The sequence below is a fragment of the Anguilla rostrata genome, chromosome 13 (assembly GCF_018555375.3).
Source record: "Anguilla rostrata isolate EN2019 chromosome 13, ASM1855537v3, whole genome shotgun sequence".
NCBI lineage: Eukaryota > Metazoa > Chordata > Actinopteri > Anguilliformes > Anguillidae > Anguilla > Anguilla rostrata.
In genome coordinates this window covers 13,962,475-13,988,433 of record NC_057945.1, presented here as the reverse complement: position 1 = coordinate 13,988,433, position 25,959 = coordinate 13,962,475, and the positions used below count along the sequence as shown (strand labels likewise).

At 40.9% G+C, this 25,959-nt stretch overlaps 1 protein-coding gene across 9 annotated transcripts in view; it reads right to left on the bottom strand.

Moving 5' to 3' along the window:
- LOC135238408 (potassium voltage-gated channel subfamily G member 1-like) overlaps positions 1 to 25,480 on the bottom strand; it is a 32,724-nt gene extending 7,244 nt beyond the window's left edge. The window contains exons 1-5 of one of the 9 annotated variants that reach the window (XM_064306282.1): positions 25,017 to 25,480; positions 22,573 to 22,720; positions 22,196 to 22,301; positions 19,281 to 19,376; positions 9,073 to 9,207 (exon numbers count right to left, since the gene is read on the bottom strand). The gene's annotated coding sequence lies outside the window, so the exon portion shown is untranslated. Of the gene's footprint in view, positions 1 to 9,072; positions 9,208 to 19,280; positions 19,377 to 22,190; positions 22,302 to 22,572; positions 22,721 to 23,803; positions 23,959 to 25,016 lie in introns of those variants that run through there. The other 8 variants (XM_064306275.1, XM_064306274.1, XM_064306277.1 and 5 more) reach the window with 8 other exon arrangements.
- Between the last annotated feature and the right edge of the window lie 479 nt (positions 25,481 to 25,959).

Below are 25,959 nucleotides of genomic sequence, written 5' to 3'. Positions count from 1 at the left end.
TGTCCAGAATCAGATACGGCCCTCCACGCGCTGTGTGGTGACAGTACTGGGGAGCGTGTTTCAGAAATGGTGTCGGCACGGTTGCGATGGTGATTGAGATTTCTCTTGCAAACTGTTGCTATTTCAGGAGCCCGCCATAGCTCTCCGAGTGCACAGCAGATGCATGGTAATTAGGATATGCCTGGTGACAAGTCTTTAATGCACACATCACAGAGAGGGAGCGGATCTAACATTCAAACAGTGTTATAGACCGGAACACATGGCTACATATCACATTAATACGCTTAGAATTTATGTAGGCTATTAAATTTTCCCATCATTTTTGCTGGCGTCAAAGCTTGGGGTTTATTTCAAGGGAAATTCTGTATCTTATAGCCAGTAGCCTAATCGCTTTCTTTGGTAGTTACTTGTAAAAGTTCATGCTGTAATGAATGTAGAAGCGGGTTCTGCTCGCCTTGGATTAACGGCCGAGCCTGGGGATATTATAAACGAATCACGGCGTGAGGAAAGAGCTGATGGTTTTAGAAAGCAGGCACCTGCATACCCGCCAAGTGATTAAGCACACGACGGGGTTCGACGCCGCAGGGGAACTAATGACGTGTGCCCCTTGTCTCCAGTCTGTCAAATCACCGCGAACGGTTTCTCCGTTTGTCTTCAGCAGTCTCCAGTGTGCGCTAGCACAGAGCCCGGAGGCTCACACCTGAAGATTGTAGGTTTCTAGAGACTGGGATTGAAGTAGCGGGATGCTGACATTCAGATAGGTCTTGGCCCCTGGCGAAAATAGCGTCAGCCCCCATAAAGTGTTTTGTCAGTTACCATAGAGATGGGAAGAGGACCAAGCTTAGCGGGTGTTATAAACTCATGAATGTTAAATGTTGCTCATGAATGAGAAAACAAAGAGCTATAGCCTTCTAATATAATTTACTCTGTGAGTGACACAGTATGTAAATTCTTTATTCTCAGCAGCAAAGTCATCATAAAAATGAATATTCTGCCAGGATGAAGTGCAACTCTCGTTGTCCTGCGGCTTAACACCTTGTATTATTTAAAGGCAAATATATATATATATATATTTATTTAAAACAATGCTAATGCATATCTACGATGCAATGGCAATGTCGGTCTCTACGTACTTTCGCTGAATGTGTGCACCTTTACCAGTATCACTTATTCTAAAAGGTTTTTGTACCTTTCTGGGCGTGGCACTCTTTTCTGTGTGGGGAGGGCTGGGTGTGGGTGTGGCTAAAGAGCCTGTGCTTTGGGATCAGATTTCAGTGGAGTGTTTGTTGTTAGCTCGAGAAAACCACTATTACGTTCAACATAATGGAATTAATTAACCTATACGTTCAACATAATGGAATTACTTAAGCTATAATCAAATCTGCCTTCTTACTATCGCTCACAATAACTCATTTCATGGATAGCTAAAGTTACCTCTAGCTATCCAACTAGCTACATTAGATGGGGTACTCGGGGTGAGTGGGTGGGGTCGAAGACGGAGGAGGAGACTTCTTTTATTGGAAACACAGGACCACAACAAGGCTAAGTATGCCTATAGTATGCCTGTAAGAAATGGGGCACTATAGTTTTGTCTTACAAAGACCCAAAACAGAGATTTGAAAGGTACCCTAGAGAAAGACACATTTGAACACAGAGATTTGAAAGGTACCATTAAGACTTTCATAGGGCCTCTCTCTTCCATATCAGCAACATGGCTGTTAAAACAGGACAACATAAGCCAAGTGAATAAAAATGTATTCAATGTAGACCTACGAGTCAGAATGATCTTTACCAAACTAAACTCCTTGAACTGAAATATAACATATAGCCAACATGGCTAAATACAACATTGTATAACTGGTTATTGCCTTGTCAGCACAAACTGTATCGGTAACTGTAGTAGTGCCGTAAGTGTCATCATTTTGGGAACCTGGAATGGAATGGAGTACAATTTTTGAATTGCTTTTGTCATTTTGTGAAACTGCTTCAATGAAGTGTCTTTCACACAGCAATACAGTACTGGTCAAAGTCATTTACAATTCTGGCATAGCACTACTTTCAAAGGGGGGTTGGTTCCCTGGTGGCCTGGCGAAATTCCCAGTATAGCTCTCTCAATGTGACCATCTAATTATCCTCTTCATTTAAATGGATAAATGGATAAATTAATCTCTCGCAATCTCTCCTGATATGTGGCAAGCATTCTGGCACAAGATGGCTTCCATGTACAGCATCACTCATTTGGGTGCTACATATTAGTGGTGGTTGAGTGAGCCTCCTCACTCACTGACAAGTGCTTTTAGGCCAAGTCATCTCAATCATCAACAAATCTATTGTTTGTTACTCATGGAAATCGCTGGAAATGATAACGGGGCTAGTGCAAGTGTTTGATCCTTGATCCTTCTTTCACATTCGTTTAAAAAGAGGAGCAGAGGGGTTGGTCTGAGCTGAGAGAATGGCCACATCAGCATGCAGGAAGTAGATTTTTCATAGAACTGACTGGGGCAAAAAGATCAAAATCTTAGCACAACACATTAAATTTAAACAAAGTTAAAACACTGCTAGCACAATTTTTTGTTAAAGTCTTTTAAGTTATATAAACATGGTCTTGTGATTTTTTTGAAGTTGCCTGTATGTATGTATGTATGTACATCCAACCTGAAGAAAGCATGTATGATCTTGCCATATGTAAACATAGCTGGGAAGGTGTGGTTTGAGTGTGTTAAAAAAAGAAACATTTTAAATATGTGAATTGTTTTTATCTACCAACCTCGCCCAACCTTATTTCAGTGTTACGAAAATGTTGCAGTTACATTTGTTGCTGACTGGGAAGAAAGAATAGCCTAAGATCAACTAAGAGATAATCTTATCAAAAATAGGATAGTGCTCTTTGAATGAACAGTTTATAATCTATTCAATGAATTCTACAAAAGGCTCTTGATTAAATTTTTTTATTTTGTTCATTTGTTGGCAGGGGAAAACTAGCATCACCACTCATCAACTTTCCAGTCAAGTACGATGGCAGAACTTAAGTCCATCTGTTTCTCTTCTGTTCCTCCATTACAGTCCAAAGGGGCAGCAGAAGAATAGCACTATTTACCCGCACGCTGGTAAAGTAATTTGGACTGCAATGGATGTGTCTCTGCTTCCTGTTAATGACCTGTGCCAGTGTCATCTGTTTCACCAGCGTTCACTGATATGTGACTAATCCTTAGCCCACTCAAAAATGTCTTTTCCCCATCTCTTCTGATTAAGGCCATCTGCTAGCACAGGAAGGCAGACTGAACACATCTAATCAAGCACATTTTAAATAAGAAGGACTGAAAGCAAATACTGTCCCTTCAGATCAAGCATATCTACACGTTATACAGCGAAGCTGGAACCGACGTGCAGCGAACAAATTGTTTGCAATGTATGACTCACTCCGCCAGTCAGCTTGAACCTGCGAGGAGTTTGTTTTTCTAGGGCACTTGTCTGTGCACAGCTCGGAAGACCAAAATTATACATCAGCCGAAAGCAAATTCAGTGTTATCTGCCTATTACTGTCTCACCTTTACTAGGACAACATTTTCTCTGCTCCCACGGTGAAATATGCCATAAACACTTCACAGTGGGAACACTGGAGAATATCAAAAAAGAATATAACACGGAATTCATATACAAATGCAGAGCTTGAAACACTCACTCACTCTGTGTACCTGATGAAAATCCTGGTCTATTCTTGTACAATAAAGGTGCAAGTTGGAGGGGTGTCAGCTCAAATTTAATTTATAATGAACTCCTCTGTGCAGTACTTCTAATGATTGGGATGTGTATAATAATAATAATAATAATAATAATCATAATCTTTTCTTCTTCTGCTCCTTATTATTATACAAAAATGGCAAGTTACTCACACATACAAAGCACTGCCAATAAATCATATTTAAAACTTGCAATATCTAGGCCTGCCATTAAAAGTATGGATATCCAAATGAGGTTCCAACAAACAGTGTTGGCTATTTTAGTTCACACAAAGTAAACAAGCTCTATTCCATAGCAATGCCACCCAATGTTTCCTAAATTATCTCACGTAACTCGGTCCTGTGTTTTTTCATCTTACCATCTGAAGAGAATGTGATCACTGCCAATCATTTTCAGTGGAAATAATTTGCAATTCATCTGTGTTACACCTACATTTTTCTTGAGATCCATATAACAGATACCAGAGCATATTATGCAGAACGTTTCAAACAGATATTTTACAGCTTTAACGGATTCCAAGAAAATGGAATGACTCACATTACTTGAATGTACAGACTTGAACCTGCACTCTCAAGAAGACAAACTCACTGAGCCCTATTTTATGTCCTTACACAGTACAATGTGGCAAACTGCCTACTGGCCTGGAGACAGGTACGGGAGAGGAATGTTCATTTCATGTGGATAAGAATATGATTTCTCTATGACATTTTTATTTTTAAAATATCACTTTTTTTTTTCAACAAGTTTACTTAAGGTCCAGAAAAACTGGATTAAATTTGTGGTTATATTCCCCAGAAGTGACTGTGTTCTGAATTGATTGTCTTCTTAATATTTCTATCAATTTTTTAACCCAGTTATAACCATTAAATTGTAATAAACACTATTAGATTATTGTGACATGTTCAACAGATAAGGACAGGGTGGGCGTGTATCCTGTGCTTATTAATATTCATATCCGCAAGTTGTGTCATATGTAGAGCCACCAGTTTCTCTCCACCATGTGCCCTGCACGGATTTAAATTTGTATTTCAATGATTATCCTCCATGGGTCCCCATAGGCACTCCAATGATACAGCCAAGTGACTAATTGCACAATTGACTTTCTGACTGAGACATTTACAGTATAAAAACAATAAATTAATCTAATGTGGGGATAGTAAAAAAGGAAAGTGAACATGGATGTAAATTTGAATGCTATGAAAAGCATGTCTTTGAAAAAAGAAAGAAAGAAAAAAAACTGTGGGCTCACATTTCTCTGGCAACTTTCGTTGCCCAGTTGCTCAAATCGCTGGCCGTTGCTCAGCTTCAAATAGAATGAATGGACTTCCCACACCTGGTCAGTCGAATTGCTTGCTGTGTGAATGCTGGCTTAGACACCTCATTTTACTTAAAGTCTTGATTGAAGACAAGGAAATTAATTAGCTGAATTATAAATTAATTAATTTTTTCTTAACTTTTTGTGCAAGTTAAATATTATATAACTGCTCTCATTTTTAATTGCTGGAATTTACCATTGATTCCAACCAAAACCTATCATGCACCTGTACAGCATTTAAAAATACTGCAGCATGTGCATTGTAGTAAGTAATCAAAGTGAATTTAACATGTGAGCGTTACTTGTAAACATTGTGCTCAGTCATCACTGGTGCTTAATTAGTGGCAATTTATTAACTTAAATTATTGAGGTGGTGGAAATGGGGTAATTGTTTAGGAAGGGGCTTGACAAAGAGGCTACTGTGACCTCTAGCTGGCAGAGGACTTAAGTACAATACAATAAAACAAGGGAAGACATACTAGTGGCCCTAGTCATATGTAAACCAATTTCTCATTGCTAGGTTAGAGCAGATGGTGCCATGCAGTGACATTAGACTACCAGGCAACATGAAAGACAGCAACATAAGCCAGGCTTTACCATCGTATATTTGAACCTGCAGATCATTCAATGTGTAATAACGTTGTAACACTGAACTACTGCACACTAACATTAGACTCAATGCAAACTCTGGACATTACACTGGAAGCTTGAGAGTGATTTCATTATCGCTGGCTAATGGTAGGCCTACTAGCCAATCCATCCTGCATCTGTTCTGCGACAACCAGGAGTGTCGCTAGCAGCAACAGTTGGGAGGGAGGTGGAGAGAGGGAAGGCACTGCACCAGGCACCAGCGCTAGCTTTTTAGCAAAGCCACATTGTTTTTGTAGATAGTTGGTGAAGTCTTCCTCATGAAAATGGGCACTACAGATGTGAACTGTTGGGGTTATTGCAGTATTTCAGTGCCTGCATTGTCTTGTATTTTTGTTGCAAGAATCATTTAAAAATATTTCTGGGCCATTTGTGAATGCCAAAAAGGATAAAAAAAAACACATCAGCAAATAATTCACAGGTTTCAGAATTTTGAGATTTTGAGGTCTAATCATCTAGAGTGCTAAGTCATAAACATTGTTGATTGAGCTTCAGCTTTCCAGTAAAACTGTTGTGGAAGAAAAGTTACGTATTTCAAGCCATGAACCAAGTTCTTTGCTTCCACCTAAACACATCTATGCACTACATTTATAATGGAAAAAACAACATTACATTTTCTATTATCTAACATGCATGCTGATCATATGTGACAATCCCTTGCTTGAAATGACTTGTCTGGTGAATTTGTCAGTTGTAATGTGATTTACTGTGTTTGAACTGCATCCTGTTCCCACCATTGGCCTTTAAGTCCTATTCATGCCCTGGAAAAGATTGCTGTAATTACACGTCGCCTAATGCATAATGCATGAGAATGAATAAGGCATAATCTTTCTACCATAGCGGTGGATTCTGAATGAATACACAAAACATGCAGATCTTTCTGGAATCAGTATTACATTGCAAAAAAAAAAGAAAAGTCTGCATATTAAAATCAGCACCATGTTGTACACAAGAACTGGACAGCAACAACAATTATAATAGTGATAATAATAATAATATTTTTTAAGTCCATTTTACTGACCCATTGACAATATACAGGGTAGCCATTGATACATGCATTGGCTAATAGAGCAACAGCTGATAGGAAGAGACAAGCAGTACATACAGTAAATAGGAGTTGTAGTTATGTGATAGTAGATATGCATAGCAAGATAATCACAGAAAGGAAATGACGCACTAAAGAGTTGAGTTCTGAATGAGATTTGAAGAAAAAAAAAAAGATTGTGATTTGAAGGTTTCAATGGAGGGAGAAGAACAGTTATGCACTGTCCTTGTTTGCTCTTACCTATTCTTGCCACTCAAGGATATTAAGTATTTTTTAAATTGTGTCCTTTGCAATAAATGGCACCTTTTTAATGAGAAGGGGGGTGGGGGTAACCGAAGATAAATTATTCACAGAATATCCACAGGCATTGATTTATTCCCAATACATTTATTGACCAGCATTTCTCCTTTTTAAGTTTTAAGTTTCAATGTTTTTTGTGCATCATTGTTATTTTTATGTTTTATGTGTGTCATTGTCTACAGCAGGCATTTTGGTTGCTTTCTTAGCCAGGTCCCTCTTGCAAAAGAGATTTTGAATCTCAAGAGACTAACCAGGTTAAATAAAGATTAAATAAAAAAATAAATTGTTAAATAAATAAATGGAATGGTCCTGTACTGTTGACTGTATAAATACACAATTTCATTGTAACTATTAATGGCCAATATTACTAAATTCTACTTTAAAACATTACTTTCAAGGCATATACATTACACAAATTAATCTAGTTTAGAATTCAATTTTCACTGATTTCTTTTAACTGTTTAACATTTTCTAAAATAGTGGTGTCTCCCTTGGCATAACCTAATTTAATTCTGATCAATTCCTCACAATAAATTGATAACTGTAGTGTGTCTTCAGGACTTAATACAGTGCTGCAGTGTTTAATTCCATTCATGTCTCTTGACATGGTGGTATTTTCATATATCCAGTTTTCAGACCAAACCACCAGCCAAAATAATAATCAAAAATTATTTGATGGTGTGCGGTTTGGACTTGCTTCCCTGCCCTCTTTCCTTATGCACTGACATGCAGTTGAATTTACTGATTTAATACTGGCTGTGTGAAAATGGAGCCAAAATGGAAGAAGACCGTGTTCCCTCCTAAGGGTCAAATAGTTGTATTATTTCTGATGTAGTTTTAAAGTTAACTGTAATAATGTTGAGCCTAAAGGTGTCAAACGAGTACAAATGAGAATACTGCACATTTTCTATGAGACGTAAACCACCAGACTAGGGCATTTACATCAAGTCTTGACATCTTGGTTTCAAACATCAAATTGACCCCAGTGTATCATGATAGCCAGTATAAATATTATACTCTGCCTATGCCAATGAGCATTTGAATTACCACATGCTCGAAAAAAAATGTGTTGTAAAACCTGTCTATTTGAATAACGGAGATTCATTTTTTCCCTTTGCAATTTTTCTTGTCCCATTGCCTGTGAATAATATGCAGCAAGTGTCAGATTTCTGTCCTGTTCCTGTCAGAACAAATATACATCAAGATAAAAACCTGGTTTTTGGCATTAATGTTGACAAACAGCCATTTTAAGTATTATTTATTTAGCAGACCCTGTGATCCACAGTGATCACAGTATCACAGAATGACACAGCACATAACTACACAACACAACAAGTAACAGTGAAACATTAAGCTAAACAGTGGCATTTGGTATAATGTCCCACAATCATACATGTTTGACTGAGAAAAATCCCTTACCAAGTTCACAGCTAAGTGGTAGGTTATATAATTTCAATATTTTTCAGAACTATTACACTATACATCCAACTGAACAAACATTTCAGCCTCCACCTAAGCTCTTGGTAACAATTTCTCTCTCTCATCAGGTGTCTGTTTAAACATCTCATAGATGTTTAACAGAAATCAGTTGACTCAAAAACAAACATTGTTTTTCAAATAAGGTAGAGCATGCAGACGAGAAAAAAAAAAAGTGTTGGATGCCTTATAAAAATAATATCGGTCTCAGAGATTAGCTTCAGTCCCATTCTAAACCACATTCACGATTTTAAAAATCGTATCTAATAACCAGACTGCACGCAACATATCTTTTTAAAGCAGAAGCAGACAAAAAAACAACGTGCGAACCATCAGCATTGAATATGACATATAGCAGGCTTTTAAGCAGCCATATCAAATTATGTCTGTTTCCTTTAGGAAACTAGAGGGAAAAATGAAATGAAGCAATCAGCCATCATAGATCGCACACTCCTTTATAATTGCGGAGAGCATTTCTTACAATTATACCATTATGCACTGGAGACAGATTCAACTTGTTTCATAATGAGGAAAACATGATACTCACTGTGTTTGAGGGATGATTTCTCAGCATCTGACATTAGACAGTCTGGGAAGAAGCAAAAGCCAACCAAGGTCTCAGAGAGACTGAACGAGGCTTCAGCTGCTTCAGCTGCTCTGTGAATCGCCGTCTGCTTCAGCGCTGTGTGCAAGAGAGAAGTGTAGAGGGAGAGAGAGCGTTACTTAATGATAATAAGCAACAGGCTACAGCTCAGATAGACAGCTCTTTGCTCTGACATCACCGGGGGGAAGTGCTGTAATTCGGATGGCTTCTGAGAAAAATCCATAGCAACCAGCCAGCCAGTGAGCAAGGGAATTTCCCTTTCAAATTGAAAAAGAATTGTCACTTTTTTTTTTTGTTTTGTCGATTGAACAACAAGTTTTTCCTCAACAAGACTGGCTACTGTTAGGAGAGAATACTTCATGTTGGTCAGTTCATTTTGTACAAGTAAATTTTAAGAACTGGGCATAACCTAATTTACAATCCTTCTCACTTCCCCTGTCACATGACCGCCTTCCTTCTGTGTCCATGACTACTTTCACTCTCCATCCCGTTCTGTTATTCTCCACGATCAACCTCCTTCTTTGAGGCTGTACCACCCTGCCCCCTTTCTCCCATCTTTGGACTATGCAACATCCGCTCTCCCCCCTGTGCTATCGTCCACCTCTGTGCTTCACTGCCCTCTCACGTGCACATCATGAGGTCACAAACCTACTCCTCTGGCTCTGCTGGAAAGCCATGGTCACAAGAAAGAAGGGTGAAGAAAATGGACGAACACCGCTGACCTGCACTTCTACTGTACCTTGGCTTGAACGGCCATCTTCTGGGCATTAGTACAAGCTACAGCGCTAACTCAGGCAAATGCTGTTTACTGCCCCCTCCTTTTTATATTCTCCAACCTCTCTTCCTCCACCTTTCTCCTCTTTCTCTCTCTGCAGTGATTTCTTTCTTTTTTGAAGTTGTTTCCTGAATTTTTGACATACAGTGTCTTAAATAACTCAGTTCAGATGTGTGTCCTTCTAGCCTCCAAAAACCACAGCCCTTCGCCCAGTCTTCCCTCCCCCTCCACCACATCTCCACAGATGCGGCCACATCTCCCTGACCACATCTTCTGGTCCTATCCCCTCCCCCTTCTTTCATCCCCTGTCCTGATCTGCTTTCCTTCATCCCCTCTTTTTTAATTCCTTCATTACCTCTGCCTGGTTTCTGATGACTTCAAACAGGCATGAGTCATGCCTATGCCTTCAGCCTTCTTTTCCACACTTTCACTCTCTGCCTCTCATAAATTTTTCTTCAAACGCTTGAATGTGCACAGTTTCATAAAATTTTCAAATATCTCTTTCACAACAGACTCCAGGACCACAAGACACAAGTAGTACCAGCAGTGACATAAAAATAAATAAACAAAAAAAACAGACATGAGTGCAATCAAGTACCTTCAAGCTAGACATACAGTACACCTCAATAAATTACGTTACAATCATAACACAGAAACAAAGAAATTCTGCAAAGTAGCTAAAAGAGATTCACACACATGCACACACATAGCCTATTTATGCGCACACACACACTGAAGTAAGGCAAATACTTCACATGGAATTGCATGAATTGAAATGGTCAGAATTATATTTTGTGTGAAGATCAGAAGAAACTTTAAAAACGTGTATTTCAGTTTATTAACAGGACAACACTGACAGCTATTTTTTTTTTGTTTTGTTTCATTTTTGTTCCTCTTTTTGCCTCTAAACTGGCGCACGTTGTCCTGCACGTTTTTCATGCACAGTTGGTGTTCTCCAAAAGTCATCAAGATCAGATTGCGTCTGGAAATGAAAATGCCACCCCATCTGTGATGAGAAGGCATCAAACTGCGCCCTGCCAATTCATTTTAGAAAATAGCAAGCGTCTCCATCATAGGCGCAACTGCACCTATTAGTTACGCTTAACGCACCGCGTTACAGTCATTAAAGTATTTTATCTTCTCCTTCCTTTTCCTGCTATCATTTTCTATGGACCACTGAATTCAACCCTTTTTTTCTCTGCCAAAGGAAAATGAATGGGGAAAACGCTTTCAGATGTTCTTATTAATGAGGAAGTTAACGCTCAAAAGCACATTGTACGCACGAAAAGCGTGCTCACTCGAATGCACAGGAAGTATAGAAAATAAGAGCTTCGCTGTATTCGCAGGTGTTGATGTGAGCGCACGCTTTCCTTTGACAGTCGGAACCGTTTAATTTATACACTTCATTGCTCCCTCTTTTTTTTTTAAAAAAGTTCCTTTTCCCACGAGGGATTATTTGTGCGTTTTCCGACGTGCCGATCCATTATCCTTACCTAATTACCGAACGCACGGTAAAAAAAAAGCTCCTTGTTCGCCTGACAATGTCTCTGTTGCAGATGTTTTTCAAATGAATTATCAGAGCTGACTGCACGGAAGCTCTCATGCACGTAGGAATTATTTTAACACAAAATGAGGTGATATCACACCACTGTCTGCAGCATTACACCCAGATTATTTTGGCGCTTATAGGTGAATAGCATTAATGCATTCAGTGGAATCTTTACTTTCGCTAACGTGTCAGTGACTGCTGGCGCCATGATTTGGCCATCTTATTTTTTTCATTATTTCATTAATAAGAATTATCATGTTCCTCGAAGTATTGCACAAGCTTAACATTTGGCACCCTAATTTCTTGGATGTTAATTTTTTTTAACCTTTATTTTTATCTGCAGACCAACACGGGACTGAACATGTCCAGTCCTCACCAAAATTCAGAATGTCCAATTATTTGCAACAGTATCTGCCAGACGACAGCTACTGTAAGCTCTCACAGAGTGGAGTCAGAGGACGACCTTTCATATGCGACTTTAACATGCAGTCCATGGGTGCCCAATCAACCAACGCTTTCACAGCCACCGACAGGAACCGCTAGCAGACTGAACCGTCCCATTCCATGAGCAACAATATCCAAATGCGCACTGCCCTACGGAGCTAATGGACATGATCTCCAGCACTGGTGCGGTCTGATTCGATCAGAGTCTGTGGGGCTCATCCTTGCACCACAGCGAATGAGCCACCCATTTCTTGCTTTGGAAAATAAATTTGTATTCCCAGTTTCTGTTATTCTCCTGTTTGGAATGTCCAGCGTTAATTCTAGCTCTGTCCCATCCCTGCAACATTGTGTTAATTTGATAGGGTACATACGTTCACAGCTTAAAAACAAAGCAAAAGGAGATATGGGGACTAATGGATGCAGAGATACATTTCATTGGCTGATCAAAGGCATATATTCTTCATGTGCTGTACTGTTATGTCTATTGCCGTTTCTATTTTTTTACTTGTCTGGTTGTTCTTATGAAATGATCACTGAAATCATATTAACTTCCCAAATGGGGATAAGAAAGGATTACTTTGTGAACCAACCTTCTCCCCCCACTTCCTCTTACAATAAGCCCTGGTCAATACTGTCCAGTCTTTAACCATTTGAATTTTTGATTAGATTTCATAAGATTTCACAAATCTGATACATACAATCATAAGATTTCATGAGATGTAATTGGGAATTGCAATGCTCACTGCCCTGGACAGGCACTAGCTGCCGGGAGACACGACCTGCTGTTCGAGCACGAGCACTGTGACTGCATCCCCGCGACAGAAACCGTCACTGTGACCGATCAATGCAGAAGCGACAGCTAAGCTGACGCGGCTCGTGCAGAGGTAACTGCAGTTAAGTACTGCAGACGTCGTCCTTGTCTCATTACATTACATTCACTAAGCCAGCGCTCTCATCCAGAGCTCCTTACAAAAGCGGAGAACATAAGAGCCACTCTCAGCAATTCAGAAGTGCAATATCGCTCAGAAGGCAGAGAAGACACATTAATAATGAAGGGTTCTCTGGTAGATGAAGTACCTGCCTCCGTCTGGACCAAATACACATGAAGGTATACTTTTCAAACATAATATCGCGGGACTACTATCCTGAATCCACAGGGGACAGAACAGACAAACAAATAAAACTGTTGCATTCGGAAAGAAAAACTGCTTGAAAAGCGACTCCATAAAATATGCAGAAATATGACATGCTTCACACAAATATTGTGAATTGTTTTGCATTTTTTTATAGGTGTGTTAACATTATCAACCGGAAATTTCTACTCCCATTTGGTCTCCTGGTGCAGTAGTAATGGTGTAATATCTGAATTGCCTTAATGAGACATGTCATCAGTTCCAGCCCATTTAATGAGGTCAGCTCTCACTCTCGCTGTTATTCCAATACAGTCACCACATTAGCACAGGACACAGGACCTCAGACTCAGCCATATATCTTTCTAAACAGGAAGATTCCAACCGGGTCATTACCCAGAGTCATTATATTCACTATCAAAATATCAATTGTTGTTTTTACAATGGACTCCTGATGTCATTTAAATGAATCTGACTATCTATCTCACCATTTCTGTACTAAGGGGAAACTTCTGTCTGTAAAACAGGTACAGGACCCAAAAGATAGGCTTCATTTATGCCTACAAGAAACTCACAAACATCATTATAGAGAAGGCCAGGCCTGCCAAACCATGTTCTTGGAGATCTACCGTCCTGTAGGTTTTCACTTCAACCCTAACAAAGCACACCTCATTCAACAGCTAGAGATCTCATTGAGCTGCTGATAAGTAGAATCAAGTGTGGGAAATTATGGTTGTGATGAAAACTTACAGGATGGTTGGTGTGGCAAACACGCCTGCCACAGGCCACCGAAGTGGCTTTCCTTGGGGCCCTCCAGCACAGAGACACAGGGAGATGATGTTAAAACAGTCCACATTTATTCCACAAGGGTTTGGCAAGATGGTAACAGCCAAATGAGCAGATGTAAGAACCCTGTCATGACAGAGAGCTCCCTGGTGTGGGTGGGGATGGCAGATTTAACCTGTGCGCAGTGATTACCTCACTACGCACAGGTGCAGCCACTCCTGTTCCTGGGTCCAATTAGCCTGGCCAATTATCTAATTCTTCACCAATTATCCAATTGGCCAGGTCTAATTAGCTTGACCCAGGGCAGGTGTGGCTGCTTAAACCAGCCATCCCCACACCACATACCCCCAACGCCAAACTGAGGCCAGGGAGAATCACTGGCCGAAGCCTACCCCCCCCCCCACCCCTGCACTCCCAACAAAGCAACAGACAAATAAAAATAAAAACTCTAAACACGCTAAAAAAAAAAGTCAGGGTGGGTGGCCCCGGAACAGTCCAGTACATGCTGTGCCCCTCCTTCTGACGACAAGGCAGCCCTTCTTCCTCCTCCCTCCCGGAGCACGGGAAGTCCTGGGCTGTTCTGCTGGCTGGTGGGGGCGTCACCAGCTTGGGCTGTGGTGGGGTGGCTGGGCTGGTGGGCTGGTGGACTGGCCGTGTGGTGCTGGGGACCAGGAACCCTCGTGGCTGTGGTGGCCGCCAGTCGGCTCTGCTGGCAGGCGGCTGCAGGCTTATCCCCTCATGGGCTCCGGGCAAACCAACCAGGCTAAAACAAAGAACTAAAAACAACCAAAACGGACGAGAAAGGAAGCAAAACGGCGCGGCCACCGCTCGTGCGCCGCCCGTGGCTGACCCGCCTTCCCGGCCAAGTCCAGCTCACGGCGCGACCACCTCTCGTGCACCGCCCATCGCTGACCTGCCTTCTCGGCCAGGTGCAGCTCCTCAGCATCCCAGCTGAGGATTGCCTCCTTCCCCTCCCTGGTCATCTTCAGGTCCCCATTTTTGGCCCGGAGGATCCACCCGAAGCCCTGTCGGGAACACCTCAGCCGCCCCTCCTCCAGTGTGCTTCCTGGCTGGCCCTCCTGTGCCTCTTTGCTGTGCCGGAGGAGCCCCACGTTGGGCGCCACTGTGGCAAACACGCCTGCCACAGGCCACCGAAGTGGCTTTCCTTGGGGCCCTCCAGCACAGAGACACAGGGAGATGATGTTAAAACAGTCCACATTTATTCCACGAGGGTTTGGCAAGATGGTAACAGCCAAATGAGCAGACGTAAGAACCCTGTCATGACAGAGAGCTCCCTGGTGTGGGTGGGGATGGCAGATTTAACCTGTGCGCAGTGATTACCTCACTACGCACAGGTGCAGCCACTCCTGTTCCTGGGTCCAATTAGCCTGGCCAATTATCTAATTCTTCACCAATTATCCAATTGGCCAGGTCTAATTAGCTTGACCCAGGGCAGGTGTGGCTGCTTAAACCAGCCATCCCCACACCACAGTTGGTCTTTGAGAACAAGATTGGGCAGCCCTGCCATGGATCAACATCTTAAAATACCATCTTCCTGCAGATAAATAAAAGACAGTCAAGTACACGCTTGCTTCCATTATAACAGTCCCGGAGGATTATGATGGACATTTCCTTGCACCGTGATGGTGCCAATCTACACCCCCAAACGTATGATTCGGGCCTCTTCACTCCCATGCAATGTACGTGGAGTGAAAGAAAACAGCCATCCTGGTCTAAGTACAATCTGCACCATCCAGTCCAAATGACCAATACTGCCTAATCTCAGGGGACCTCAAACATGCAGTTCAGCCTTGGGGGGATCCTAAGCAGAAATGAAGAATAATGCTGCTTATATTTCCATTTCACCATACTTTCTCACATGGGTTACACTTTCAGATAGTATAATCTCTGATTTTGCATTATTGTAACCATTGCAATCTGTATTATACTAAATAACTGCAGTTGTTACACTGATTCATGGTAGAAAAATACCAATATTTACTTTCCCCAACCAACAATATTTTATCAATTTAATGCCATCATATGATAAACATTCAAAAGTTCCTACTTGTGCTTGTACCAAGTCATAGATTCTCATCACAAAAACTTCCAATTGTAAATTTGCAGGTACATCAGAGCAAATCACTGCTGTTTCTCTGCCTTTCCTTCTGTGTAAACTATGCTAGTTTCCAGTAAAAGGGAGATCACCACGATAACACCTTCCATGCAGCTGTCCATATCTAACAGCATAAATAATATCATGCAGCATATTACCACATAAATAATGTATAATGTGATCATGAAAAAACAAGATCTAATCAGAAACCAACTCTGTTTTAATTCAGAACATCTAATCGCCAAAGATTAGCCCTGATTAATTTTTAGTTGACCGCTGATGAGGCTGGATCTGGCATTGTGATGCACATCGCTCAGCTACAATAGTCTGTGATTAAAAGTGCAGACAGCAAATGGTTGCACTTCATTTAATAAGTAAGCCTATTGAGCTAATGGGACTTTACAGCCATTACTCATTCAAGTACTTTCCAGTAAGAGAAAGCATTTCACTTCATACGAGTGCCATTTCCACAGAGCGATTTCAATGAGTCTGTTGTCCAGACTCTTTGAAATCATCTTTTGGACTGTGAATGGGGGGCTATTAACGAAACAGAAAGTTTTCTTGTTGCTTTAGCAACGGCGTGATGAAAAAGGGCATAAACGTCTCAAAGAGAAGAATACGGTGTTAATTACTTGACCCAGCTGTGAGCCTGGTATAACCTTTTCAATTTAAAATTCACTTCAGACACTTGAAACTGAGAGGAAGGCATAATACATATGAGAGTGACACGGGAATAAGATTAATCAGAACAAACCGTGTCACAAACAGGGGGCTGCTATGTAAAAGTTGTGTGACTTGTGGATAAGAGCGTCTGCTAAATGCCTGTAATGTAATGCAATGTTACTCTTGCTCTTTCCTCAAAGCGTAATGATGCGTTTCCTTTTATGGCTTGAGGCTCACTGGAAGTTAAACTGTATATTTGTGAAATGTATAATAAGTGTAAATTCTGTTACCTAAAGATCTAGAATGCTGTGGTACTTTTACTTCACCGAACTCAAGGCATACTTTCACGCTTCTTTAAAAACAATGCATTCATACACCAGATGCTCTTATACAGATGACTTGCAATGAAAAGAGAACATAAGTGCATCCACCCAGTGCCAGCCCTGGCTAACAACATTCCATCCATGCATTATCTGACCTGCTTAATCCAAGTCAGGGTCGGGTGTACGGAGGGGTGGGGGGTGTGTGGTTGGAGCATATCCCAGCCAGACCTGGGTAAAATATATATTTGTTTTGGATTCAAATACTTTTCTACGCTTTACTGATCTTGTCTGGTGTATTGGAACTAAGTAAATACTCTCAAAAATGCAAACCCCACCTTCTGGTCATATTGGTTGCCTCAGTTACACCAGGCAAAATCAATAGAGCACAGAAAAGTATTTGAATCCAAAACAAACACGTATTTGACCCAGGTCTGATCCCAGCATGCCTTGGGCAAGACACAGGAATATACCCAGGACAGGTCGCCAATCCATCTCAGAGCACACACACCATTCACTCACATACTCATGCCTACGGGTAATTTAGACTCTCCAACTACAGGAAAACAGAGGCCCCGGAGGAAACCCACGCGGAAAAGGGGAGAACATGCAAACTCCACATAGAAATGTCCTGACTGGGATAGGCCTTCTTGATGTGAAGCAATGGTGCTACCCACTGCACCACCATGCTGCCTGCTAGCAACGCCATTCCAAGACTGTAAAATGGTACCGTACTATTCAAGGCTTCCTTTCAACCAAAACAGGCGCACCACTTGGCAAAAGAGTGTGAGCTGTATAACACTGTCAGAGCATTCTGTCCAATGAAAAGGGAGACGCAACGATGCTATAATTGCAGACAGTTGGCTGACCATGAGAGGGAAATTTATTGGCCAATACAGTGGCACAGAAATACGAAGGATCATATAAATGTAGTGGTGATATTACAAATGCTGGGGAATGCTCCCACTGGAAATGAACTGGTAGTTACGAAGGGTTTTTCCCCCCTTTACTGTGAGTTTACATGCCCATAGATTTTGCTACATTACATTCATTCATAATTTACTGTGTGTGTCTCTTAACCAGAGCAGCACACAAGCCAAGATAACACACTGCAAAAATCTAATCACTGCAATCAAACCAACAGGCATTTTCATCTTCCCAATATGAATTGGCTAAATTGGTACTTTGTTGAATTACATGGACTTTATTAAGTTTGAACAGTATCTTGAAGAAGTAGCTGACTAGTCCTTTATACACTACATGGGCAAAATTGTGTGGACAATTGACACACTACATCCAAAATCTATGGGCATTAATATGGAGTTGGTCCAACCTTTGTTGCTATAACAACCTCCACCCTTCTTGGAAGGCTTTATACTAGATGTTGGAGCACTGCTGCTTGGATTTGCTTCCATTCATTCAGCCTGAAGAGCATTTCTGAGGTCGGACACCCTTCTGGTAAAAATAGAAGGTAGAACAGATTAGTAGGGTACATTTCTTTGAGTTCTGTGGCCAACTGGTAGTAAAAGGGTTTAAGACTATCCGATAGCCTTTTCATAGAGCCAATAGTACTTGCTGTGTGCGCTGTCCTCATTAAGTCTTAGAAACCTTTAATCTCACAATGACAATCTTTACAGATAGGGATTATGCAGCCATAAATTGCACATTTTTAATGCTGGGATTTTAGAGAAATGAATTTCAAATGGACAGTACCAGAGAGACACAAAAAGGCCGCTCTCCTTCAAACAAATGCATTTTACTTCAAACACAACTAGGTCCCTGGTAACATCTGAAATGCAAATGTGCACCTTAGCGTGTATAAAGTAATCTCATTTTAATTAAATGATAAAAGAAACTGACATTTATTTTTTTTTTAAATCCAAAAATTAAATTAATCATAGGACTTTGCAGCATGACAACATGTATTGCAAATAGATGGAGGGCAAATGTTAAAAACTGTCAATATGAGATCGGCATCTTTGAGATGATCTTAAAAACATCAGCTTGGTTATACAGCTCTGTCCGTCCGTCGGTCGGTTGGTCCACAAAAGTGTCCCACCCCGTAGCGACCAAAGGTAGAGCTGAGTAACTTTCAAGCCGATTGACCAAGAGGGGGCGTGGCAATGGGCGTGGCCTATCACAAAAAGGTGCATAACTCCCAAATGGATGCGCAGATTTGCACAAGATTTTGTGGAAATGAGCCAAAGAAGAGGTCACGTGTTTGTGTGAGGGTGTGTGCGTGGATGCATGCAGGATACACATGGATGCATGCGCGTGTGCAGTCGCAGCTATTGCGGATTCACACTTGTTCTGCTGAGGGCTCGTGCCGTCTCCACGAGTCATTAAAAAAAAATGAATCCCCATTCACCTCATCCTCAATTGTATCAGATGGTCCAAGGCGCCTCTGTTCGAGCAGCGAGCTGTGGCGGGAGCCGTAAGTGTGAAAGCTGGTTCCGCGAGTCACCTGACGCGGGGTGAGAAATCTAATCAGGACGACAGGCCTTTATTCCGCTCTCGCTCACCTACTGCCAGTGGCCGTGAGCGCACAATATCCTGCGTACCTCTCTGAACAGTACGAACTCGAGTAAATTAATTGGAAGTGACCCTCATGGAAATGTGTCTGTGAGATTTCTACAGCGTTATTGCCTTCTGCCAGTCATGGCTGTAATTTTCATTTTTCTTACTGTATTAAATTAATTAAAAAGAAATACATAGCAGTCTTATTGTAGGCCTACTGACCATTGTAATCTCCCAATGTAACATGACAATTAACTGTATGGACAGCAGCTTCAGCCCTCCTTTAATTGGGCAGGGAGTGCTAAGGAGTAAGTAGACATCTTTATTTAAATATTTTAGCCCAGTGTATTAAATGAACCCCACTGTGACCATTATTACCAGCGTATTGTGTGTAGTTACATATCTTCGATATCCTAGAATTGCCCACACACATTGTAGAAGTAACCATGGTTCTTTATACACTGGAGTGAAACCAGTTTGTTAAGGTAGATCACTACTTTGAATTGAAACTTTATAAATAATTAACTGAACATGGCATTGGATTAGTCAGTCATTGTATCCTTAGGACACCTGGAGAGACAGTCCTGTCATACATCCTATTAAAAGCATGACTGTAGCTCTATGGTACTTTTCCATTGCGTGTTCTGAAGGTCGGGTATGAGAGACATCTATGGTGCTGCACTTACCATAGAAGTCATAGAAAGGGACACACACTTCATTGTACACTACATAGCCAAAACCACCACTTCTAATTATTGGGTTTAGCTATTTCAGCCACACCCATTGGTAACAGCCAATCAAGCATAAAGCCATGCAATCTCCATTGACAAACATTGGCAGTAGAATGTACTGAAGAGCTCAGTGACTTTCAACGTGGCACTGTCATAGGATGGCACCTTTCTAACAAGTCAGTTTGTCGAATTGCTGCCCTGCTAGAGCTGCCTCAGTCAACTGTAAGCGCTGTTATTGTTAAGTGGAAACATCTAGGAGTAACAACAGCTGAGCCGCGAAGCGGTAGATCGCACAAACTCACATAACAGGACCGTTCTGAGAACTGAAGTGTGTAACATGTAAAAATCATCCGTCCTCGGTTGAAACAATCACTACTGCGTTCCACATTGCCTCTGGAAGCAAGATTAGTAGGAGAACCGTTTGTCGAGAGCTTCATGAAGTGGGTTTCCTTAGTTCCAGTGAAGGGAAATCTTAATGCTACAGCATAGAATGTCCAGAGGCTTATAGAATCCATGCCAAGGTGCATTAGAACTGTTCTGGCAGCTCGTGGTGGCCCAACACCTTACTAAGACACTTTAAGTTGGTTTTTTCCTTTCCCAATTTGTCACCTGTCTATATTTTTGCATTAGCAGCTTTCCCGCCCTTTGACACACTTTGGAGAAGAACAGAATTTCTGTTTTCATTGCAGAAGCCAGAAAAGGGACAGGATTCTGTTGCTGGTCATGTGATCATTCAGCTTCCGGCTTTAAGTATGTCCTGTCAAGCAGCTCAGAGAATGGCACAGCCATGCCGGGGACGTTGCATCATAATTTAGCATTCAACGCACGCAGAAACAAAGGGACCTCCTTCAAAATGTAGATATGGCCAAACAAGACATGGAACGCATTTGTTGGGGAGAGCGCACTATCCCTAATTGTGATAAAAGGAGACAGCTGGCATGTATTTCCATAAAAGCCAGCAGACAATTGAAACTGCAAACTGAGACGCTGTTTCATGGGTTCCTTCGCCGATGCTAAAAGGGTTATTTCAACCATTGACCAAAGGACAGCGGAGTGGTTTGGAGACCGTAATGCGTAGTCTTTCGAATGTCACAAGAAGCTTTAACAACTAAATGTGCACTGCAGGGTTAGAAGATCCCTGGAATTAACATTCCAAGAAATGTTAGATTGGTGCGATGTTTTTGCATGTGTTACGGCAATGTCATGCACTTGTGCTCACCCCTAATGGATCTCAGTAAACATGACTAAAAAACTAAATGCTTAAAAATGCTTGGTTTCACTTGCGTTGCCTAAAATCCAGTGATTTCGCAGTCTTTTTCTGAAGGAGTACAGAGGATGGGCTGCTGACAAATTCACAAAATGTTCCCACCGGAAAAAAAAACAAAACTGCTGCCTCAGGACAAGGTGTAGACCAGTGTTCAGGTTCACACCGATAACTCATTACTGATTTTGCATGATTTATTTATTTATTTTAAGGAATGCTGGACAATCAACGATGGTCTTGTTGACATTAGCGCCTCTGTTTTTGTGAATATTCTGCTGTCCCACAGAATATTGGTAAGATGTAGCCCGATAGAGTAACAACATTGTTGAAAATTCTCACTGAAAAGAAAAGTCAAGTAACATAAATAAAATATGGAGGTACAAATTCAAGTTTGTGTGTGTATGTGTGCGTGTAAGAGAGAGATAACAAATAGAGAAATTAATATTATTGGAAACAGATGGCACAAGGAAACAATCAATAAAACAAAGAAAGCCAAAAGATATTTTCCAAGTGGATGATATCTTATTTCTGACAACTCATAGGTGAGGTACACTTTTCAGATGAGCAAGGATGTTAATTGGTAATGAGATACCTTGTTTCTCATTCAATTATGAGCATGGCCATAGGAATCCTTTCTTGACATCGGCAGTTCTATTTGTAATGCTGGAAATGGGTGAGTCAGAGTCACAGTTGCATGTTGGAAACTACAGTACATCAAGAGCAGTGAACCAATACTTCAGCTTTTACCAGACGTGGAAATATTTACTTCACCTTGTTTACGCGATGCGTCAGAAGTCGACCGTCTAGAGACGGAACGGGTGCTTGCGAAAAGGCTCGGCTCCCGGCCGGAAACCATTGTTCCCCTGGGATGAAGTTCCTTGGTAGCGGTGTGAAAAGACGAAAAAGCTGTGAGCTGAAGGGCACAAACTAAGCTCTGTGCACGTTTGTGAGTAACACTGGCATTATATTTGGAAAAAAATGCATTGCCGTTTAGTTTTTGAAATATAAAGCTTTGCCGCGTTGAGCACCACAAAAGCGTTGAGGCCCATTGCATCAGGGTGAGCTGCAGCGAATACCTAGAAAACTGGTCAAATCTCAGAAAAAATATCTGGATGGATAGATAGCTCTCTGAATAAGTGAAAACATACCTTAAGCTCATTTATGGGTGCGCTGGCCCTGTAAGTCCCCCCTCGGCACCACTGCAGACTCCAGACCAGTCGCTCGTGGTGCAGTAAACTACAATTTCAGCCATTTTAGTGCAGTGCCGGGAGTCACTTGGCACATGACCTCACTGCACTGCGAATAGGACACAAGCTCAGCTTCAGGATTATTTCGAAGTTGATAGGAAAGCTCTTGGGCCTCGGCTTGATTATCCCTTTATTACGTATCTAATGAAAATATGAACATCTGAAACACACTGTCCCCTTCAGCACAGCGCAGTAAGGCATTGGGTTTCAACTGCCCCCAAGGGATCAGAGCTCCTGCTGGCTAATGCAAGAAATGGCACTGAACAGCTACCCTTGCCTCTCAAACAAGTTAACCCACTACCCCATTGTAGGTGGTGGGGGGCTTTGTGGTGTAGCATGGGAAAAACAGTCTTACTTATTAGCACCTGGGAAACTATTATTCAACCAAGACATTGAGATTTTAAAGCAACACAGAAATCATATTTATGCAAAACATACTCTATACATTATCTTTATCTCTGTTCAGAACAATATAACCAATATATATGGTTAATGCTGGCCAGTCACCTCTGCTAGATCACATTTAACGATGAAAGTGTCGTTCATTTTTGTGAAGATGTTATTTATATATCTGTTATAATGAAGTCACCAGGGCATAAATCATGTTTATCTGTGAACACTTAAAATGAAACTAGGTTTTCATGTAGTGGTTTTAGATATTCATTTTGAGCTGACATTCAGTTATTTTTCATCGTTATCTTCAAAGAAACCATATAAGCAAAAAGACAAAGCAAATACAGACTATGAACAACAAATATAAACCAAACATACATTGGTAAAAAAAAATGTTTCAAAGTAGCAATATTCCACAATGGAATACAAACTACAGTGCATCTGTAATAACCATAAGAATGAAAGCCGTTACATTTTAAATGAACCAGTTTTTTTGTTGATCATTTTTATCTACCCTATTACTTTGAGTAGTTGGAGAATTGCACTGTTTGGAGAAGAGTTAACATCTGCTACGACATTACATTCTTTCTCTAGAACTTCTAATTACATTCATTTAAATCAGCTGCTCGTTCAGCACAGTTGTGCAATTATTCTTGTTTCTTAAAAAGAGTGTCTTTAAATGATCAGCTCACTTCACCAGATGGCTGGTCTAATGAGAAGAAACTATGGTCACCAAAACCTAGATATCTTCAGCTGAGCAATAGATAAGTGTGATAGCTGTTAACAGACAGCTACAGTTCTATCAGGGGTTCATCCGAACCACAAGGAAATGTGCCGAGAGTTGGTTGCACCAAGTCAGTGGTTCTCAAATCGGTCCTCGGGGACCCTTGTGTATGCTGGCTTTCATTCCGACCTCAACAGCAACCCCAGAATTTTAACAAGCTGTTAATTTTTCTTAATTAGGTGCTTTGCACACACCTGATTCTACTAATCAACCACTAGAGTCTTTGCTAAGTGCCTTGATTAGTGGAATCAGGTGTGCGCCCATAGTGGCCCTTTCTGGATAAGACTGGAGACCCCAGCTATAAAACACGAAGCACCTAATTAAGAAAAATTAACAGCTTGTTAAAAATCTGGGATTTCTGTAGAGGTTGGAATGAAAACCAGCATACACAGGGGTCCCCCCAGGATCGAGTTCAACAACCACTACAAAGAATGAGTTGATATCATGGTTGTTGTGGCTTAATTGGTCCATTCTTGATCCCAGCTCCTGAACTGATCACATTCAAATGTCACTATTGGTTGCAATTTCCCCTTCACATTTCAATGTTAAAAAGTCATTTTGTCTTAGGACTTCTGTTGATAGCTCATGATGGGTTTGATGGTTATGGCAGATTTATTGTTGCGAGTCAAACCACCAATCTTTGGATTAATGTCACAATGCTTTTAGGTCGTATACCATGGGGCGGAACAAATCAGAAGAGAGACCACTTGGTGACGAGCATATTCTGCAAATACATTCAATTTTTCAACTGAAGAAGCTACTTAAAATTTTAAGGAGGGAAAGATAGATCATTGCTATTGTGTCTTAATAATATGGACAATTATGCCAATGGAAGGAATTCATTTTGTATGCAAATTCACATTTAATGCAATTATATCAGTTTAGCAATCGTGGGCTGTAGAAAGCTTCCATTTTCCATTGAGCAAAAGCCTAATAAAAAGGTTGAATATACAGGCAACTGCAAAAACAAAAGGAAAGACCAAAGTTCTTTCTCTAAGCTTTGGCAGGCTGTTCTTGTTGAAATGACCAGAACACACCCTAGATCCCTGTTACTCAAATCACGGATCTCAAGGTCCAAGAACTGCCGGTTTTCCACCCTCCCTTTACCTGGGAGTAAAATGTGAGTCCTGTCTGGCCAATCAGTAGCACTAATTGTTCAGTTACTTACCTGGGGTAAAAGAAAACCAGGGCTGGATTTGGATTTGAGGTCCAGATTTGAGTATCCAAGAAATTTGTAATCAACTGATTCAGCCAGATGTTTTGCCAAACATGCACCAAAAGCCATTCTTCTTTCCAAGTAACTGAGATATCTTCTTCTAGAAATGACAACCAAAATAATGAAGAACAGGCCTGCCCGGAATGATTCTACACAACTGTGAACATGCTGGCATGGTACTTACTTAATTAACACAGGAACCACACCTTTGTGGAAGCACCTGCTTTTAATTTACGTCAACCCTCATTCATTTTCCTTGTTGGAAACATCAAGTTGGCCTGCAGTTCTTGAGAAGGTTTTTTTATCCAAAAAATGTCTTATTCCTTGTAAGACTGGCCTTCTGTAATGCACAGTGCAGTGTGTAAGTATTTGGACAGTGACACAATTTTAGTATTTTGTGGGAGGACTATGTATAAAAGTTCTGTAATTCATACATGGATCACCTGATATGAATGTAAATACCCTCAAATTAAAGCTGAGTTTGCACTTTTCATTTTTCATATTGCCGAAATAGTGTCACTGTCCAAATATTTATACTTACTGTATTTCTGGACCTTCAGGCATTGACAACTGCTCATTTTTCTTAGTAGATTTTGGTCCTTCAAAACACATTTCACACCATGAAGGGGTCGATGAATGTTCAAGTACCTTTGAGACTTCTACATTGAAATAATTCTGGCGCCATCTGGTGTAACTTTGGGAAATAACATCTATGTGCCTATAAATATAAATACAGTGGGTGCTAGGCTGTACAAGCTATGTCAATATAAGAATCATAAGTGACATAGTTCATTTGTAAGTGCTCTTATATACTATTGTGGTTATTTTTGATAACTGTTAAATTGCATACACCAGTTCACTTCTATTCTTCCAGACTGTTTTTATTTTCTTTTGA